The sequence below is a fragment of the Penaeus chinensis genome, chromosome 31 (assembly GCF_019202785.1).
Source record: "Penaeus chinensis breed Huanghai No. 1 chromosome 31, ASM1920278v2, whole genome shotgun sequence".
Taxonomy (NCBI): domain Eukaryota; kingdom Metazoa; phylum Arthropoda; class Malacostraca; order Decapoda; family Penaeidae; genus Penaeus; species Penaeus chinensis.
The window spans coordinates 33,318,406-33,333,405 of NC_061849.1; the positions used below are offsets into that span (position 1 = coordinate 33,318,406).

At 51.0% G+C, this 15,000-nt stretch overlaps 1 protein-coding gene across 19 annotated transcripts in view; it reads right to left on the reverse strand.

The window, feature by feature from the left end:
• Positions 1-15,000, reverse strand: part of LOC125041665 (MAP/microtubule affinity-regulating kinase 3-like) — a 134,363-nt gene that overhangs the window by 75,482 nt on the left and 43,881 nt on the right. The window lies entirely within an intron of this gene.

Sequence of the window (15,000 nt, forward strand, 5' to 3'; positions counted from 1 at the left end):
CGCGCAGGACGAGAAGCACGTGGAGAGAGACCAATGACGGGCTGGTAGCGTGCACGGACGACTGGTTACACGAGCTCCACCCCTTCTCTCCTTCCCTCCCCCGCCCTCCCCTTCCCATCAACACCCGAGTTGAACGCCCTCCCTCCCACCCCCCTCCCCCGCTCTCCCCTCCCCTCTCTAACGTCTACCCCGTCATCAAGGGATGACTCAGCGCGGCATCAATCCGCCGACCAAGAGCGACGGAGCAATGCGTCAGGAGTCCTCCGCCCCTTCCTCCTCCTTTTCTCAAACCATTATCACCTTATCGGTAGCATTGCCAGTTATCAAAATATCTTCCTTCCCCAAACCACCGCTGGAGGTCGCCGCCGTCGTCCCTCCGCTCGCTCGTCCGCCCTTCCCTCCTGCGATTCCCCGCTGACACACCTGTACAGCGCTTGGCCCGCCCACGTCCGCCTGCACACTTGCCTCCGCTTTCCGAGCGGGGCTGCAGTCAGATCTGTCCTCCCTCGCAGCGACTCTTCTATCGCCTGACAACCACGAGCGGATCCTTCGTAGCCAAACCTCCTCCAGCCTTCCTCCCCTTCCCCTATCTCGTATTTTCCTCCACCACACCTTCCCCACGATCCAAGAACCCCCCAACCCCCCTCCTACCGACCCTTCACCACACCCTACGTACTCAACCCTGCACCACCGTTACTAGGCAACAGCAGATGTGAAGGCGAAAACATTCGGCTGTTTCTCCCCTCGCGAACTGAACGACCAAGAACCGGGGAGGGGGAGGGGGAAGGGGGGGGGGGGGTGACACGCTCCGAAGACTTCATAAAATTCCCTTTCCACTTATTCCTTCTTTTTTTCAATTCATAACATTAACGAGCTTCATTCTTTCTCCCTTTCACGCGAGTCTCTCCGTGAATGTCTCTCCATGCCGGTTCGCACACCTGAAGCTCGCTCGCCGTTCCAGCCATCGCCGAGTCCACGGAGTCTTCAACCTAAAATCTTGCCGTGAGTCATGCGAAGAAATTCATGGCCAGGCTGCGGTTTGGACTGCTATTCGTTTGCGTCCTGATCCCGTTTTTTTTTTTTTCTTTCTTTCTATTTTCTATTTCTGTCATTCTTACCATATTCCTAACCATCTCCTCAACCTGGCGTCCAAGTTACCGTTTGTCCCCAATTTGGCCCTCAAGCTTGGGAAACCACAGTATAAACAACGGAAAGACTGACTAGGTGCGAGCACCAAACCCCTCGAGGAACGGCACCGCATCGGATAAGAAGGTGTCACCCCCCCCCCCCCCCTCTGTTAGTCTCCCGGTTCCCCTCTCCCCAAATCTACCAAGATATGCCGAACCTGTTCCGTTTACCTGCCTGCTCCCCCTTCCGCCCTCCTGTCCCCAACTATGTCAACTACCACGACCATTGTGCTATCGGGTTACGCAGCACGTTCGACCTCTCTTTACAACGTGACAATAATGAAAGTACTCTGTCATAACTACCGACTGGTATGCGAGATCACATGGAGTGGAGGCAGGAAAGGGAGTGAGGCGATAGGTAGAGAGGAGGAGAAAAGAACAGGAACGCAGAAGAAAAGCAGGCAGAGAAGAGAAAAGAACATGAAGGGACGCAGGAGAAAAGAAGGCAGAGAAGAGAAAGGAACGGGAAGGAACGAAGGAAGAATAATAGGAATCAAAAGAAATTCAGTACCACGCAGAAAGAGCACCACAACAATGCTCTAATCACCGACCGTACCGTCTCCCTCCAGTGCCCTTTTTTTGAAGCCAACAGCAGCTCCGCGATTACACAATCTCGACAGAAAATTCATTATCTATATTCCACTCTTGAGGCGAGCTCTCCCGGGGGTAACGCGTACCAACCGTGTGACTCATACAGATTATCAACTCGCTGTAACGGCATTCTTATCGGCACGGCCGCTACCAGTTACTCCTTTGTTTACAAGTACCAGGACATCCTGTTTCGAAGTTACTAACAAACGAAAACAAGTAAATAAATAAACAAAAATAAAAAACGAATAGATAGAACAGAGGACGGTATTTTACTTTACACACACACGCAACGTTTCTCCCGAACGAGAAACGAGCGTGACGGCGTTCGTGTATTTTCCCACGAAATCAAAACTATCGAGCTCCGGTGACGGTCCATCAGTGCACATAGGCGGTTCGAGTCTATTTTTAGCCTTCGAAAGATTACAACGTGGAGGTCTGGTCTTACATCTGCTCTCGTCTCTCTTTCAACATTTATTTTCCCTTCCCTCCTCTTTCGTCAACATTCTCCTCCTTCTCCTCCTCCCTTTCGCCCCCTCAGTGACACGCATGGAAACCCGAAGGTTGTTCGTGGTCAGAGCAGTGCGTAACGAGGCAACAACTTGTATCAAAGGATCAGATGCCTGTCTCGTGTGTGTTAACGAGAGTACACGCGTGGACACTGCGTCAGTGTTTGCCTACGTCGGTCTACATCATATATTTTGCCTCCCCGGCGAAGGAAAGACCACAGAACGTGAGACATTTCACCCTAAGCTATACCAAAAACACCACTACCCATACATTTTGCAAACCTCTTCCTAAAAATTTCTTAAGACCTCTCACACTTCCCCCTCAGGACCTCTCACACTTCCCCCTCAGTCGACCTACAAAAGCAAAGACCCCGTTTCTTTCATTCATTCATTCATTCATTCATACATTTTCTCTCTCTCTCTCTCTCTCTCTCTCTCTCTCTCTCTCTCTCTCTCTCTCTCTCTCTCTCTCTCTCTCTCTCTCTCTCTCTCTCTCTCTCTCTCTCCTCTACTTCCAGAGAGCCCCGAAGGCTTACAATGTGGAGCGATTCCCTCTTAAAGGCGGGAATCAATGACGCCTCGAGACAACCGAACGTCACCTCCGCCGCTCCGGGAAGCAAACAAAAGGCCGGGGGAAACTGCAGAGGGAAGAAGAAAAAGGAAAAAGGGGAAGAAAAAGGACAAAAGGGGAAGAAAAAGGAAAAAGGGGAAGAAAAAGGAAAAGGGAGAAGAAAAAGGAAAAGGGAGAAGAAAAAGGAAAAAGGGGAAGAAAAAGGACAAAAGGGGAAGAAAAAGGAAAAAGGGGAAGAAAAAGGAAAAAGGGGAAGAAAAAGGAAAAGGGAGAAGAAAAAGGAAAAGGGAGAAGAAAAAGGAAAAGGGAGAAGAAAAAGGAAAAGGGAGAAGAAAAAGGAAAAGGGAGAAGAAAAAGGAAAAGGGAGAAGAAAAAGGAAAAGGGAGAAGAAAAGGAAAGGGAGAAGAAAAGGAAAAGGGAGAAGAAAAAGGAAAAGGGAGAAGAAAAAGGAAAAGGGAGAAGAAAAAGGAAAAGGGAGAAGAAAAAGGAAAAGGGAGAAGAAAAAGGAAAAGGGAGAAGAAAAAGGAAAAGGGAGAAGAAAAAGGAAAAGGGAGAAGAAAAAGGAAAAGGGAGAAGAAAAAGGAAAAAGGAGAAGAAAAAGGAAAAGGGAAAAAAAAAAAAAAAAAAAACATTCGGGAGCAAAAGTTACGGCGCGAATGAAGAAGAAAAAAGTCATTCGCTTTCTTCCAAGGACATACTATCCAGAAAAAAGGCCAATAATATTTTTTAAAAATGTTTAGAATTACTTTGATAATAAAATTCAAGAATGTGGAACTGAAAGTTGGTGAATACTTCAAATTTCTACCTATGAATAAACAGCGCTGATTGAGTCTCACCAAGTCGGCGGCATGTGACGGTGTGACGCTTACGAAAATAGAGTGCTATCATTCCCCATCGCGCTCCTTTTACTCTCTCTCTCTCTCTCTCTCTCTCTCTCTCTCTCTCTCTCTCTCTCTCACTCACTCACTCACTCACTCACTCACTCACTCACTCACTCACTCACTCACTCACTCACTCACTCACTCACTCACTCACTCACTCACTCACTCACTCACTCACTCACTCACTCACTCACTCTCTCACTCACTCACTCACTCACTCACTCACTCACTCATACATACATACACGTGTATGTATATATGTATATATGTATATATATAATTATATATATATGTATATATATGCCTGTGGATGTGCATATATGTATATTCATTATATATATACATACATATATATATATATATACATACATACATACATATACATAAACATATACATATACATACATACATACATACATACATATACATATACATATACATATACATATACATACACATACACACTAATATATGTGCGTGCGTGCGTGCGTATGTGTTTGTGTGTGTATTATATTAATAAATATATATATATAAATATTACAAACAACAACAAAAAAACACGCACACGCACGCGCAGGCACACACACGCGCACAGTCTGACATTCGCGCAAATAAAAGTGGACTCGAAAGACCCCCACCTTGTACATTTCCGACACAACAAAATCCCACGGGACAAGCAGCCTCCATTTCCAGCAGCGAAAGGCTATTCCTCCCCCCCCCCCCCCTACCTACCCCGTAAGGCCTACCAAAGGGGACCCTAGCTCCCTAAAGCAGTGCCCAACGCCCAACGCCCAACGCCCAACGCCCACCCCCCATACCAAGGCGCCCATGCACCTGCAACAGAACAAAACGAGACAAAGGCGTCATCACGCGTCCGTATTGATTAGGCGGCGGGCGGTGCAACATGCCCTCCCGCGTCCGGCACTTGGGAGGCGCTCGCACGTCCACTCCTGCGCTGCTCGTCGCTCGTTTCCCTTCAGGGCCTCCGAGCCTCGTGCCCTCGGATCACGCCCCGCTCTCCCGACTCGCTAGTTCGCACGCTCGCCCGCCCGCAACGCCCGTTCACGCCCACCGCCCGCCATGGTTCTTCAAGCCCCTCCCCCCCCCCCCCCCCATCCACTCCTAGTGCCTTGGAAACGCCAGCAGCGCCACTGACAGAGTCGTTTCTCTTCTCCTGTCGACACCTGACTGGGAATGATTCTTAAAACGAGAGATGACGCAAATGAACCGCTGCCGCCCGTAACACTCGGCGGCCCAACAATCGATGCGAGTCTGCGTCACACTAGGTCACGGCGGCTAAATATTCGCAGAGTGAAGAGTGCGGGCCGCCTTTTTCCGGCGTCCTTCCACAGGAAAGATATGGCTTTTAAAAGGAATGAATGCAAAGTTGTGGCAAACAATACCTTCACTAACAACCTTCATTCAGCTCCCATGAACCACCCATCGGCTCCTCCTACTTCACCTCTCCTCCGCCCCTTATTTCTTCCTCTACTTCCACCACCACCTCCTCGTCCTCCTCCTCGTCCTCCTCCTCGTCCTCCTTCCCTTCCTATTCCTCCTGCCCCTTCCTCCTCTTCCTTACCTTCCTATTCTTTCCTCTACCTCTTCCTCTTCCTCCTCCTCCTATTCTCCCTATCCTCCCCCTTCCTTATCCTCCCTCCCCTTCCCCACTCCATCCTCTACATCTCCCATCCCCTCGTTCGCTACCTCGCGCTCCCACTACCATCTCCAGGACCTTCCATTAACCCGGCGCGCCGTTACTCACGATCAAGCCACGACGACATGAGCGTAAACCCGTCCCCCAATCCCCCAGGGGCCTCGAGGAGAAGCAACGTAAGGCAACCTCCCCCCCCCCCCCCCCCCCCGTCTGAGACCGCCCCGACGAAGAATCCGGGAAGTGCGGACGAGCGCGACAATGGGAGACCTCCGCAAAAGAGGCGAAGGGGATCCGAGGAGGGAGCGGAAGAGAGATAACCATTCAAAACAGAAGGAAGGGAGGAGAGGGGAGTACAATTAGATTAAATGAGAGATAGGAGGTCGGGAATGGAGGATACGGGTCGTGACTGGAAGATGGGGGGAGGATGGGGAGGGGGAGGGGGAAAGGGGGTACAGAAGAAGGCGGGGGAGCTGATGGGCATCTTGCAATTCGCACGCCACTTTCACTCTTTTTTACACCACGTCCGCCAACCCCATTCACATGCTGAAGGAGACGTGCGTAGGAGCGCTCAAAGGACATCCAGGAGATTCATTCTCTCTAGCCCCCGCCCCGTCTTTCTTTCTTTCTCTCCTTCTCTTTTTTCTTTATCTCTTTCTGTCTCGTTCTCTTCGTCCCCCCGGCGCACACGGAATATTAGCCGCCATTAACGTGAGCTCTTCTAGCTATGAGCTTGTCATTAAAGGGCAGCAAACAAACGCGAGCTGCACGACTGCGAGCCTTTGCATGTGGCCTAGGAATAACACCTCTAAATCGATCGCCAAAATGCGTCCTCAACTAACCGAGCAAGACATCCTAGCATGCGAAATCCTATCCAAGCCGTCCTCCACCGTCCTACGCGTCCTGCAGGTGTACGGGTCATCTGTCTCCCGAGGCGTCCATCCCCCGTCCGTTCGAAAGGCCAAGCCTAGATGCTGCGGTCGTGGGCGCCGGGTGTGCGGGCGGGCATGCGCTCCGCGGTACCCACATGTCCCGTCGAACGCCTCCCACCTTCCTCATATATTTATACACTCGTCGCCTTATTGGTCGTGGCGTGATTGCCATCTTCACTGACGCTTCTCTCGTCTTTCGCCCCCTTCATGTCAACCACCGCGGCCCCTCCCTCGCCAGTCACACACGCCAGGCCTCGGCCCCTCCCCTGCCTTCTTATCAGGTCTAGCCACGGCTGTCGAAGATCCTATACATCCTAAACAAATTCTACCACAGAATTATTCTCCTTATTTCGCATCTTCTGCTCGGTCCATCGTAAAATTAAGTAGCTCTTCCGGGTGCTTAAGATCCCCGGTATAATGTCCTCTTCGCCTACAGCGAAAACAACCATTTGTTTTAGTTTCCCTCTGTTTTACGGCTACTCCAACCCCCGCACCCACTGGGATAACACGCTCTAACTATGCAATCCATCCGTACCCATCCCCCACCTCTCTTCATTCCCTTACCCTCCCTCTCTACCTCCATCCCTACCCCCCCTTTCCAAACCAACAAACACGATCACATTCCAGACTCTTTGTCAGACACTGGATATGACTCACGTGGAAGCTCAACCATCTACCACCACACATGTCAGCCGCCGCCACTTCAGCACACACACACACGCACAAAATCGCCACTCACCGCGAAAATATTCGGTCTTCTGTCACTCACCGCGAAAATATCCAGTTCTCCGTTAATGAGCACTGTCATATTCTCAGCACTTCCATCAGCGTGCAAACAAAGCACAAATTTGAGAGAGAGAGAGAGAGAGAGAGAGAGAGAGAGAGAGAGAGAGAGAGAGAGAGAGAGAGAGAGAGAGAGAGAGAGAGAGAGAGAGAGTGAGTTTAGTTTTGATTCCATTTATTACAATGGATATTCTTGGCGCGACATACTGTCTGTTTCATTTTGCTTCTAAACTAGGTTAGAAGCGCCATGGTTTTCCACGCGTCTCCCAAGGCCTAACGGATAAGAAACAAACACTCGGCAGGATACACCCTTTCCCCGACGTCTTTTCTCGTCGAACGCCCTCAGCCTCTCCTCCTTACGGTATCCGCTCCCCGCACGCCCTTCTCAAAGACCTTGGCATCCCCGGCTCGCAGCGCGGCCGAGTGGGCGGATGGCGCTGTCCGGTGAGTCAAGGGAAGAAAGGAGAGAGAGAGCCGCAGCCGGCGTGGTTACCTTGACAGCGCGGGTGACGTGTGGGCGGCGCGGGCGTGCTGAAGGTGAGAGCAGCGAAGAGCGAGCGAAAGGCGGCCGCGATCATGGCGCAAGCGAAGATGCATTATGTGGATCATACCGGCATGCAATTAATTCATTAAAAAAAATATTCCCCGCCCGCGAATAACTCAATTAAGAGCTTGATTAAACTCCATGCCATTCTCATTTCGCATTCCGACAGTCTGTCTGTCTGTCTGTCTGTCTGTCTGTCTGTCTGTCTGTCTGTCTGTCTGTCTGTCTGTCTGTCTGTCTGTCTGTCTGCCTGTCTGTCTGCCTGTCTGTCTGCCTGTCTGTCTGTCTGTCTGTCTGCCTGTCTGTCTGTGTCTGTCTGACTGTCTGTCTGTGCCTCCTGGAGAGCTACACGTCCCTCCGGTGGCGCGTACAAAAAACGCAAACGCCAATCCCAGAGACGAGGACCTTAAGAGGGAGATCGCGTCACACCCAATCCCAGAACAATGTCGCCGGACGCATGCCATGTCACGCCCAATCAAGGACGACAAAGTAGATCGTCGTCCTTTCCACGTCGGCCCCCCCCCCCCCCCCCGGTCAGCCCCGATGTGTCAGCTCCCATCTCCTTTCCTCCTCCTCTCTGTCCTTCCCGCCACCCTCTCGTCCCGCCCCTCCTCCCTCCTCCGCCCACTCCTCCCAATCAACACTCGCGATCGTGTTCAATTTCCCTTCCACAGTGATTATGCTCCTCGCCGACCCAGCTCGACGTCCGTGTGTCATTCCCGCCGCTCTTCTTCCCCGGAGTCCTTCGCCTCCGCCTCGGGTCCCTCATCCTCTTAAGCCCTATTTATTGCCACCTTTGCCCTATGGTGGCCATGAGACGGCAATCGCACCTGTGATGGAAGAATATTAATCCTATATATCCTATAACTGTTCCCTTGAGCTTAATTCGAAGTAGAATCTGTAATGAAAGGTAATCTGACGTTAAGGCGACATTAGCAAGCAACTATGAACTCATTACATATAAGCTGCCCTCTTTAGCATACAATGCGTTACCATAATCACTACGGTTATTGCCCCTGCGTTGGCAGATCTATGGCCCCAGCATGGCAACCCTCAAACTGAGTGTTTTCTCCCCCAGAACCATTTCTTTCCCCAATTGCACTTCGCTCCCACGGCCAACCGCGAAAAGATCTGAACGCAGATCGTGGCACTCGGCCTCCCGTGCCCCCCAAATCCGAGGTCACAGGCGTACACAAGCACATGTAAACAAACAGCGACGACAGGCCGAATCCCCCGTGACCCAATTCTCTTCCGCAGGCAATGACTCCCACAGGCAGCCTCGAAGCCGCTGCTACGCTGCCGCCGTCGCCGCCTCATCACGAGCCCTCTCCCTCCCCGCGCCGCGCGATAACCCGGAGCAGAGGGGATTCCGCCGCGGCCCGCATTAGAGAGGCTTCTCCGTATTAAGCGAAACGGTAATGACAATCAATTAGGACGTGTTCCAAAACCCCTTGAAAGCATATTACGGGGCGACCAAATTCCGCTAGAGGGAAGGACACCCCCGAGCCAGCCCGGGATTCAAGCTGCCACGGCCATCGGCGCTCTCCTAGGAACATGCCGCCAAGTTAACTAAAGTGTACGAAGAGGGAGAAGAAAGGGGAAGAGGGAGAAGAAAGGGGAAGAGGGAGAAGAAAGGGGAAGAGGGAGAAGAAAGGGGAAGAGGGAGAGGGGAAGATGGAGAGAAAAGGGGACAGAGAGAGGAAGAGGGAAGGGGAGAGGGAAAGGGAGAGGGAAGGGGAGAGGGAAGGGAGAGGGAAGGGAGAGGGAAGGGAGAGGGAGAGGGAGGGGGAGGGGGAGGGGAGAGAGAGATGGAGAAGGAGAGAGAGATGAAGGGGAAGAGGGAGATACTAATTTAAATCCAATCTCCCTCCCTCCATGTTGTGAATCTATTTCCCCTTCCTCCTTCTTACCTTCCTTCCCTTCCTTCCTTCCTCTCATCCGGTCCCCCAACACCTCCGCAGAGTCAATATCGGCCCCAGACGTGGTACCGCATCATCATCTCCCTATCCCCCAGCCAGCCTGCCTCGTTCCCTTCCCTCCTCTCTTCCCTCTTCCCTCTTCCCTCTTCCCCCTTCCTTTCTCCCTCCTCCCTCTCCCTCCTTCTCCCTTCCCTCCTCCCTCTCCCTCATTCCCCCTTCCCTTCTCCCTTGCACCTCACCCTCATCCCTTTTCCCTTGCACTCCATCCCCACCAACACCCCCCTCCTCCCTTCCCCCTCGCACGCTATCACAACCGACCCCCCCTCTCTTCCTCCCTATCCCTCTTCCCCATGCCACTCACGCCCATCCCCACCCCCTCCCCAACCCCCGTCCCCCACCGCCCCGCCCGAATCTGTTAATGTCCTTGATTAATCCAAAGGGGCGATGCGCAGGCGCTCACCTTGGTATTTGTGCGTAACATAAGGACCGTGTGGATGCACTGTAACGTATTCTTTGAATATTCAGCAGGTCGGAAATATGTGCGACCTGAAAAGGACATTGTGATACGCAGGTAGATTCATCCATAAAGAGTGATATAGACGCATAGATATAGATCAAAATATAGATACACATGAAGGCATAAATAGATAGATACAGATAAATACAGGCATAGGTAGGTAGATACATAGATAGATAAATAGACAGAGAGACAGAGAATGAGAGGGGGGGGGGGAGAGAGAGAGAGAGAGAGAGAGAGAGAGAGAGAGAGAGAGAGAGAGAGAGAGAGAGAGAGAGAGAGAGAGAGAGAGAGAGAGAGAGAGAGAGAGTAGGGATGGGGGCCCCGCGGTTCAGAGCATTCCTCGCTTAAAGGGAATGTATCAAAGCTTGTTTTTTTTAATCGTGAGAAGTAAAACATTAAATATTAGCGATATTTCCACTGGGCTCCATTTGCGCAATTACTCTAGAGAATATTCGCTTCCGTCGCCATTTCGGAGTAGTGAGCAGTGTCGATAAGTCCGACAATTTCGCCCCTCCGCTTAATTACAAATTCAGCCAAAACTGACACCTAATTATTCTCACGGCCGACTAACTAACTGACAACGGCGCGGTCGGCATTCGAAAACCGACGACGAATGCCTAACTCACAGAAGCCGAACAGCTGGACCAAACAACTTCCAAATAAGTTTAGAGAATGTCGCTCTAATCGGCCCGATGCGGAGTCCGATACAAGAACCAGCAGTTTCGGACTTGATGTCATCTCCTTCGACGACATCCATACACATGTCAACATACGAGAGAGAGAGAGAGAGAGAGAGAGAGAGAGAGAGAGAGAGAGAGAGAGAGAGAGAGAGAGAGAGAGAGGGGGGGGGGGGAGAGAGGGGAGAGAGGGGAGAGAGGGGAGAGAGGAGAGAGAGGGGGGGGGGAGAGAGGGGAGAGAGGAGAGAGAGGAGAGAGAGGGGAGAGAGGAGAGAGAGGGGAGAGAGGAGAGAGAGGGGAGAGAGGAGAGAGAGGAGAGAGAGGAGAGAGAGGAGAGAGAGGAGAGAGAGGAGAGAGAGAAGAGAGAGGAGAGACAGAAAGAGAAAAGAGACAGAGAGAGAAGAAAGAGAGAGAAAAGATAGATAAAAGATAGAGATGGAGAGAGATCGAGATCGAGATCGAGATCGAGATCGAGATCGAGATCGAGATCGAGATCGAGATCGAGATCGAGATCGAGATCGAGATCGAGATCGAGATCGAGATCGAGATCGAGATCGAGATCGAGATCGAGATCGAGATAGAGATAGAGATAGAGATAGAGATAGAGATAGAGATAGAGATAAAGATAAAGATAGAGATAGAGATAGAAATAGAGATAGAGAGAGATAGAGATAGATAGAGATAGAGAGAAAACGCCACATGAAATTCGCCGTGGCAGTGGTGTTATTGATAATTTCCGTGCTAATGACGACGCCGACCCGTCCAGGATGTCACTAAATACAACACCCATTAACAACAATTATCTTCTTTTTTCTTCTTCTAAATCAAGCGTTTCACAGGTCTCACAAGCTATTACTGCCAACCGGGGCACGTAAATTTCAATAACGGGACCAAGCGGCTGAGCCAGTTTATAATGGTGTTAAGTGAGTTTACAATTAAAAGCCCCGGAGAAACCTCTTGTTCTGCGATCGATGCCATGAGGCTGCACTCCCTCCTGTCACAGTTTCTCTCATGACAGGTGCAGCTGGTGAGAGCGGCGAGGCGCGACTTGGCTCTGAGTCATAGAGGCCGCTCATCTCGGTCTACGCTTGGCTGCTCTCAATATGACAGGCTATCAAATTTGCTATGGAACGGATTACTCGATCGAGGAAATAGTTCAAATGTAATCAAACGCACCTGGGAAGATTTCAGAACAAAATGTTAATAAAACGACAAAACATTTTGGACAGTGACTGGACCGGGCATTGAGCTTTAGACAAATTTCCTTCGTCCCCCTTTCTTGAATGGTGCATTTGGAGTTGGGAAAAAGAATCTCGAGTACTTCTGGTTCCCTCGTGTTTAGCCGTAACACTTCCCTCTATAATTCCTGCCTTGGTTCACTCCACGCTCCTTTGATCCAGCAAGTCTCCACATCGAGTTCTTTGGTCCCTGCCTCTCAACCACGTGTCATAGGAGAGGCCTGTGCGTCGTAGCATAAAAAATATGACTAATCCGTAAGGCTCATACCACCGAAACTTCATCCGTAAGATAATATCAATTCTAATCATAGATGCATAGATACCCAACGACAAAAGATCTAGACCTCCACTAGATCGAAACAAGCCATAACCTCTGCTTGATCGAATCCTGTCGCCAACATCTCAAAGTTACTCCGACACGCGAAGACAGGAGTTTGTGAGGCTGGCCCCGGAAGTGACGTCACTAATGTGAGGAAGTCCCACCGTTAGAGGGACGGCCGACGGGTGTTCAAGACCATCACATACTGTACAATAACCTCCCCTCGCCCCCCCCCCCCTCCTTCCCCTTCGCCCCACCACCTACCCAACCCTCTCTGCCATTCCTGTCCTCGAAATGGTTGTCCTGATGGGAAACAACCGTCCCCTCCATCCTACCTCTCTCCATCCTTCACCATCGACCATACTGACGATCTCCCTAATTTTGTGGTTCACAGTACACTTGGTAAGGGCAATTCTTCTCCCTTTTTTTTTTTTTTTTTTTTTATCTTAGTCGTTCGATTTTTTGTTGTTAAAGGTTTGGTGTTGCTGAGAATATATCTGAAATTTGTATAATTTTCGAACGTCCGCTACTGGCATCGCGGGGACATCGCCACTGCTGACTTTTATCATAAGGGTCTTTTTGGCATTTCCTTCTCGTCTTTCTTATCGCGGCGGAAGTAACTGCGGCGGAAGAGAAGGACAGGGACCGCTCGGGCCGAGACCAAGGGCTGGGAGATCCGGCAATGACAGATGGTCCCGCGCCTCCTCGCCAAAACACCGAGATTTCCCTCTCCAACAACCTCCGAAGCGCCGGAGGATTTTCCCATGACAGCAAAACTCAAATCCCTCCTCCCTCTCCCTCTCCCTCTCCCTCTCCCCTCCCCACCCCCCCCCCCCCCCCTTCCCCCTCCCTCCACCCTCATCCGCAACACAAACAGACAATCGGAGAACAAGGAGAAGCAAGCACACACGGAACAACCGGAGCGCATTGCCGACTTAGGCCTACGCCCCGTCCTCGATCGCATCTCGTGGCGGAACCCGCTGAGCATACACGACACAGCTGGCGGGAGGAAGAGGAGGAGATACAAGACGAGGCAAGAGACGATACGAGAAAAAAAGGAGTGAGAGAAGAAGAGTGAGGGAGAAAGAGACACACACAAGGGAGGAGGAGCCATGACTAGGTATAGTACATCGCACGGATGGGAGGTGTGCACATAACGAGGGATTTCCTGTTGTTATCCCGGTGATGGCGGAGAATGCGACTATGGTAATGAATGTGGCGGTGTCGAATGTGATGGTGATAATGGCCGCGATGTCGGGGGTGGTGCCACTAACGAGACTGTGATGACAAATGACAAAACCCGAGGCAGAGGGAGAGGCAATGCCACAGGAGTGCAGTCGTGTGATGACAGCAGTGGACTCGACAACGCCGCCGAGAAGACCCGAGTGGCATTGGCGGTGACATGCAGCAGTGGTGTAGGCAGCGGCAGTGCATGACTCGAAGAGGGGGAGGGGGTGTGTAGGGGTGTATGTGTGACTGAGGAAGGGTGGAGCGGTAGGGCGGTAGTGATACCGGGGTGACCACCAGCGCATGACGGGGCTTTGTCCACTCCTCTTACTCGTTACGCCATCCTCATCACATGCACTGCTATCACCAATCTCATCCAAGCACAAAAAAAAAAAAAAAAAAAAAAAGCCAACACCAACAATAAAAAAACAAAACATTCACACAGCAAAATCAATAACCGCCACTTAGAACATCGACACAACGAATCAAACATAAACCAAACGAAGGACATTCAAAAGGAAATTAAACAAAAAAAGTTAATAACACCCTTAACCAGTAAACCGCCAACCACCACCACCACCACTTACCATCGCCACGACCATACACTTCCCGAATGCAAATCCGCCGATAAGCACAAACGCCAAGCAAAACACGTCCACTTAACCACATGACCACCAGCCGAACGAGACCCTCAGAGGCAACACAGCCGACACCAGCCCATGGTCGTCTGCTGCATCGTGTACCAACATCAGCACAGCACGATCGTCTGCTGCACGAAGGGGGCCAGGGGAGGGAGGGGGAGAGGGAGGGAGGCAGGGGAGCTCAAAGGAATGGGAGGGAGTAGTAAAGAAGGAAGAAGAAACTGAACGAGAGGGAGAAGGAAAGGAGAAGCAAAGGAAGATATAGAGACAGAGGTAGAGGAGAGAATGGAGAGAGAGGAGAGGAGAAGAGAGGAATGGAAGATAAATCAAAAGCGAAATGAACAAAACAGAATAGAGAACAGGAAAACTGAGAAGAGACGAGACGAGACGAAAAAAGATAGGAGAGAGTGAGAGTAAGCCAGAGAGACAGAGAGACTGTTCTTCCTCCTGACTTACTGCAATGCTCTCCAAGCCAAGGACAGCACCTGAGAACAACAGCGACAGTTTGGCTTTTATTCTTTATCGCTCGAGTCTCCCCTCTTGCTCAGTCCCCTTTATACGCTCCCTCGCAAGGAAGGAGGGAAGGAGGGAAGGAGGGAAGGAGGGAAGGAGGGAAGGAGGGAAGGGGAGAGGGGGAGAGGGGGGGGAGGGAGGGAGAGAGAGAGAGAGAGAGAGAGAGAGAGAGAGAGAGAGAGAGAGAGAGAGAGAGAGAGAGAGAGAGAGAGAGAGAGAGAGAGAGAGAGAGAGAAATAGAGAGAAAGAGATAGAGAGAAAGAGATAGAGAGAAAGAGAGAGAGAAAGAGAGAGAGA